Source organism: Papaver somniferum, chromosome 10 (genome assembly GCF_003573695.1).
Source record: "Papaver somniferum cultivar HN1 chromosome 10, ASM357369v1, whole genome shotgun sequence".
Lineage (NCBI taxonomy): Eukaryota > Viridiplantae > Streptophyta > Magnoliopsida > Ranunculales > Papaveraceae > Papaver > Papaver somniferum.
The window spans coordinates 31,751,062-31,758,261 of NC_039367.1; positions in this window are offsets into that span (position 1 = coordinate 31,751,062).

The following is a 7,200-nucleotide window of genomic DNA, read 5'->3' on the forward strand; positions in this document are numbered from 1 at the left end:
AGGATATGAGGTTGTTGTTGCTTATGAAGCTACAGGTGATGATCAATTGTTGTTGTTTATATGTTTGACGGGATCAATTGTTGTTGTTGATCCAATTTTTTATGGGATCAACTACGATTGTTGATCCATCTATTGGATCAACTCCTATTGCTGACCCAATTTTTTATTGGATCAACAATAGTTGTTGATCCATCTATATGGATCAACTCTTGTTGGTTTTGGTTGGAGTGATGAAATTGTTGTTGGATTTTGGTTCTGGTTGTTTTGGTGGTGGTGGCGGTGCCGGAGATGTGTGATTTTGTTGGTGGCGGTAATGGTGGAGACGTACGAATGAGAAATTAGTCATTGAAATAGTAGTAGAATGGTGGTTCTGGTTGTTGTAGTTGTCGAGATTGGTTTTGAAGATGATCTTGAAGTTGTTGGTGCTTATGAAGCTACAGGTAATGATCAATTTGTTGTTGTTTATATGTTTTTATGGGATCAAAAATGGTTGTTGATCCATCTATATGGATCAACTCTTGTTTGTTTTGGTTGGAATGATGAAATTGTTGTTGGATTTTGGTTTTGGTTGTTTTGGTGGTGGTGGTGGTGCCGGAGATGTGTGATTTTGTTTGTGGCGGTAATGGTGGAGACGTACGAATGAGAAATTAGTCATTGAAATAGTAGTAGAATAGTGGTTCTGGTTGTTGTAGTTGTCGAGATTGGTTTTGAAGCTGATCTTGAAGCTGTTGGTGTTTATGAAGCTACAAGTAATGATCAATTTGTTGTTGTTTATATGTTTTTATGGGATCAAAAATGGTTGTTGATCCAATTTTTTTATGAGATCAACTATTGTTGTTGATCCTTTGAACTCCTATTGTTGACGATATTTCCTTGGATAAGTATAATCATGCTTTGTAGTTTAAATCATGTAAATTTCTTCCAATGTTGAACTTGTGGTGCAATGGTAGCATGGCTGACTCCATATCAGATGATGCGTGTTCAACTCACGCCAAGTTCACTCCATTTTACATGGATCAACTTCTATTGTTGATCCTTTTTTTTGGATCAAATATTGTTGGTTCTATTTTTATTTGGATCAAAAACTGTTGTTGATACAAAATATATTTGAACCAGTGGTGGTGGCGGGGACGGCGGCGACGAACTAGTGGTGGCAGCGGCGGCGACGAACTAGTGGTGACGGCGGCGACGAACTAGTGGTGGTGGAGGACTGTTGGTGGTGTAATGATGGTGCTTAAGGAGCGGTGGTGAAATATTAGTCGTGGTGGCGGTTGGTAGGTGGTGGTTGTAGAACGGTGGTGGTGGAATGGTAGTTGAATGCTAATGGTGGTGGAAAAGTGATAGAGGAAGAAATTTATTGCTTTTTGAAATAAAGAAAAATATTATATGAGTGAGGGTATTAAGGTAATCTAATATTAAATGGATAAGATTATAAAAAAGTAGGGACATATTTATTGTTGAATAAGAATATATTTATTGGGTGTCAAAAATAGGGACATATAAATAATATACCCAAAAATAAAATGCAAACACCGCTTTAACAAATAATTACACGATGAAAACCATATATGATTCTTACAAGTTCTACGTTTTTCGTACATATTAACAAAAGCAGTCCGAAAAACAATATTTGACCTTAAAATGCCATCTCTGATGAGAACATGCAACTAAAAAACTGGTGAGAGTTATCCTATTTGGGTTGACACCTTGTCTCAACATCTGTCAAAATAAGCCCATCGCTATGTTCCCTAAGAGCAACTGCAGTGGTGCGATCAAAACCAAAGATCAAAGATAAAAAAAAAAGACCAAAATTTGGGTTTAGTCCGTGTTGTGACGCAACGGTACATGATTAAAATTTCGTCAGGCGGACTTTAAAAGTCCGCCCCATTTTTTGTAAATTTCATCAGGCGGACTTTAAAAGTCCGCCCCATTAAAATTTCATCAGGCGGACTTTAAAAGTCCGCCCCATTCTTTGTAACTTTCATCAGGCGGACTTTAAAAGTCCGCCTCATTCTTTTTTTTTTATTATTTAATTAAAATTTCATCGGGCGTAATTTAAATCTCCGCCCGTTAACAAGCGTACTTTAAATTTACGCCCAGCAACAAGCGTACTTTAAATTTACGCCCGACTATATTAGAATTTGGGATTTGGTCGCGACCATATTTGGTCTGGAATTTGATCTTTGGTTGGGATTTGATCTTTACTCCGTCCCACTGTGTTACGATCTCATCCCAAATTTTTGGTTATACTCGCCCACCGTGGATGCTCTAACCCAATGTGAGAGAGATCAGAAACCATTGTCATATTTTTTCCAGGAGTTTCGTCGGTGAAAAAACAAAGCACTCAAAATTGAACTCCATTTTAATAAAACCATTAAATTCAACCATCCCATATACTTTTACGAGTTTAGATTTTAGCTATGTGTCTTACTTAGTTTTGTGATTAATTTTACAAATAAAAAAGACATTGACCCCCAAAATTTCTTAATATCTTGTAACAGGAGAAAAAGACAGAAAATAGGGAGAAGAAAAGAGAGAGATTTCTTATTAATGTGTACAATAGACAAACATTATAGTCTCTATTTATAGAACTAGACACAAGGGCATCCCATTAATAAACGTGATTCACTTTAGATATTCTTAACATAATTACACGTCTATAACACTCCCCCTGATGACATTGTGTCTAAGCTAATTGTCTCGTCAAAATCTTGTCAGGAAATTCCAAAAGCACAAAACCCGGTCGAAAGGAAAAAGTACAATTGAGAAAACTTAGAAAAGATTTAGACATGCATATGTTACCTCATTAAAACCTTGACAAGGAAAAACCCAGTGGGACAAAACTTTGACGAAGGAAAAAGAGTACAACGTGATAGTCCAGTAAAATACCTTTTACTATGATGCTCCCCCTGATAAGTGCTTCAGTTAAGTCTTGGCTTGCAAACATTCGAGTTGAGATTTCCCAATTTTGCAAAAGTAGTTGATGTAGTTTCTTCAACAAAATGCCAATACGCAGTTATATTACCAAAGGTGAGCAAAGTTTGTGATCATACCTTATATGGATCAGAATGATATCCAAATTCATAGGAGTTGGTTATGTTGATTCGGTATAACAAAATGACCTAGTTAATGGTGGGAATCCACCAAATAACCAAAATCCATACAACTCCCCCTTGGATGACCACCATGTTGAATTTAATTGCCTCACTAAAACCTTTCCAGTAAAAACCCAATGGGAAAAAAATTGGATGAAGGAAAAATAATACAAATATCAACATTTTGAAATAAAATTGAACGTCAGTGAGATGTTTCCTCGTTAAAACCTTGTCAGGAAGGACAAAACCTAAAACGAAGGAAAAATAGTACAACTTTTGATGATTTATGGATGCTAACTCAACTATATGAGTACTACAGAAAACGAGCATCAAAATCATAACTCTAGTCTACCTCAAAGATGAGTTTAAGCTAGCATAATTCTAACTGCAAATTTAAGAAAGAAAAATAATAGAATTTATGCTGCCAAAGCGTGAATTTTAGTGTTTTTAAGGACTCCTTAAGAGACGTAAATAGGTGATATCATCAACTAATTAATCCGAATTTTTTGTTTTGTACCAAAATTTTAAAATACAAAGGATTGTTCATTAAACCTGACGTAAGCGAGTCAGTTGGCTGCCTGAATATAACTTTAATCCACCAAGGATTACAAATTCGATAACGTTCTCCAACCACATTTCGTGTGAATGTAACACAAGTCCTTCAAGACTACCACGCAAATGCATTATATAAGAAGAACAAATTGTTAATGAACCAATCCTAGGGTTTGAACATATAACCCAAATCGCTCTTAAAACGATTTATTTCTCTTAATACGCAATATGACTAATATCATCATGTAATTTTCAGGCTTGGCAATTTTAAGGTGTTAAGTCTAGCTAGCATCCTTATATTGCGTCAATTGAGAAATTATAATAATCCAATCTAATTTGGATTACATGCCAACCAATCACACAGTCGATATTCCTCTGCATAGGGGTTCAAGACCACCATTTATTTCTAGTAGCTACTTTAAGTGAATATTCGACACTTATTAGTTTATACGATCTCACACGGTTTCCAGTGTATGCATACTTTAAAAAAAATTCAAAATCACTGGTACCAGCGTCCATGGACATTATAATCTCCCCATCTTCCATTGAGGAGATATGAACTATAGGAATGTGGATCATGTTTTGATAGACTCAATCGGAGTACTATTTGTAGCCGCTTCTAAAACGCTACTTGTTGCTATATGTGATTGGATTTGCCTTTCAACCGGCAAACGCTTATATAAAAGCAAAATGAGATATTTCACACCAATCATATAATGACAGCCTTTACTAATTCGATCTTGATAGGAGAGAAATTGATATAACAATTAATTTAATTAACAAAATATTTTTGATAGTGTATACTCTCCCCCTGATTATGGCGGGAAATATTTTAATCTCATATACGAAACAAATTTCGTAAAGTATTATCCGATTAATTCGAGGACATATACTTATAATAATTTCTGGATGTTCACAATAACAGTGGGACTATATGACTTCAGTGGCCATAAGAAATTGTCCTAAAAATTGTAGTCTTCTTGACATATAAATTTGACATCAACCATGGATTCGTTGGTTAGAGCAAGAAATATATAAATCTCCAATGACCTATAGGGCCGACGAGATATTCATTCACCTAAGAATGAAATTATAGACACTTTATTTCATTTAAAGAAAGTAACATCAAGATCAATATAGTCACTACAAGGACTAATTAATGATTTAGGCTAACAATCCGGGTGCGCACCCATTGATCTTTTGTGTGCTATTGTATTTCAACATCAAGTTGAATGGTCTTAATTTATGAGATTAGATTAGGAAGAAGAAAAATTTGCTCAATATCCATTAGGAATATAACAATTGCTGGTTGCAATTATGAATAATATGCTAATGACATCTTATCCCTCTAGGATTTATAGAGAAACCAATTTCAATTGGCATATATGATTTTTTTGTAAAAAATAAAAATAAATTAAGAATTCATTGTCGTTATCGATTTTGGAAAAAAAAAAGAAAAATACATCCATTATTGGTTGAAACTGGTAAATGTTTTTAGAGAATATGCCAATTTATTTTCTCACATCTTATAAAAATGATGGAGAAAAACCAATCGCAACGACAAAATAAAAAAATATAGTCATTTTAATCATCACAAAGGGAAAATCCACTTTGGGGTTAAGGATAGTTTCTAGTAAAAAATAAAGAAACTATAGATATAAATCACATGATCTTCATCCAATTGGACGAAGGTTTTTCAACCATGCATGTAATTAAATACCGTAAAGGTATCCAAATTGTAATAACACCATCTTTTTTCTGTGCTTATAGTTTCAATAAAAGAATAAACTGTGTAAACCATCTTTCGATGGATTCTTTTTTTCGTTTTCTATGAAAAAAAAATTAGAGAAGAAAGGAAATCAAACTTGTGGCAGAGTTGATCACCAACGTCCCGTAAATATAGACTATGTCTTTTAGGACTAATCAATAGATTTTAATAACACCAAAAAAAAAAAGATGAGAACTTCGACAATAGCCATGATTAAATTCTCGTCAATGGATTTGACGATGCTATATAAAATCCATAAGAAGGGGTAGAGGATGATGTTATAATACACCCTTCAAAAAACCATCCTTTAATATTGATGGATGAAACATGGATGAACGTACTCATCCTCTGATCCACCACTCTCCGGGTTGAACATTGATATTAAAAGGGAAAGATTGACCAAAAAGGATTATAAATAGCATTAATAACAAGCTTTAAGAAAAAATTGACCAAAAAGGATAAAGAAAAGCAAAAAAAAGAACGAACAGGCGGATACAGTTCACAAAGTTGTTTCTTTTATGATTGCTTTTTTTGGTTCTTGTTAACTTGTATACCCGTATACATGTTAAGGTTCACTAAAACAACAATTTCTTGCATTAGACACAAGATTTGTTTGTCTTATTGCGTTGAAAACAATCATTCTTTGCATTGGGAACAAAAAATATTGTTTTTAGTGCAAGAAAAACCAATTTCTAGTAGAATAAGACAAAAAACACAATTTCCAAAGAAATAAAATAATTCTTTATTAAACCTTAACATGTATACGGATATACAAGTTAATAAAATCCCTTTTTTTCCTTTTTCTTTTTGTGATCGTGCACAAACTCCCATCTGAAGATTCCTGGTATAGTACTGACAACCCTATGACAAACACCATATAAACTTTATTAGAATTTTTAATAAATTAAAGAAAAGAAAATCCAAGTTAACAGAAGAGCAGGTTAGATATAAGTATAGAGAGTCTTCTTCGTTCAGCTGGTAGTGCGTGATAACGTCTTGTAAAAGGAAAAAGAGACAAAAAATAGGGAGAAGAAAAAAGAGAGATTTCTTATTAATGTGTACAACAGACAAACATTAGAGTCTCTATTTATAGAACTAGACACAAACACATCCCATTAATAAACGAAATTCACCATAAATATTCTTAACATAATTACACGTTTATAACATAATCAACAAATGGGTGAGTTGGGCTCCATTAACTCGGTTCCCAATTGGCTTGGATACATGCTCCAAGTCCCCCTTTGAAGAACTCTCTTATTTTTCTTCTAAAAACTCTTTTTTTTGATCGATGATCAACTCTATCTTTAATATAAATTCAAAATATTTGGCTTAGTTAAATGAATTTAAGACTCATAAATGCTGCAACTCAAACAGATTTGATGATTCACATGTCTGATTAACTAATTTGATGTGATTCAGTGAAAGTTAAAATTTAATTTTGAATGATAATGATGACGAAATTGTTGTAATTCATTGGATATAATGGAGATTTTGAAAAACTTTGAACAGGTGATGTGTTTGTTTGATTATATTAGAAGGAAATTCATAATCAATTTGATTGATTGTCGTTAATTTTATCTCAATTTCATGAAATTGGTAAAATAGAAAAACTAATTTTGATTTCCTTGGACAAACATTGTGACAGACAAAAGGACAATCTCTCGTCCTATAAAAGGCCGTGCCCTTTGGTCGGCTGATTAACTTGGAAGTTTGGATTAGAGTGTGAAAAGTGAAATGTTTTCGCTTCTAACTTGTACGACTTTTGTTTTGAGAAAATGAAAG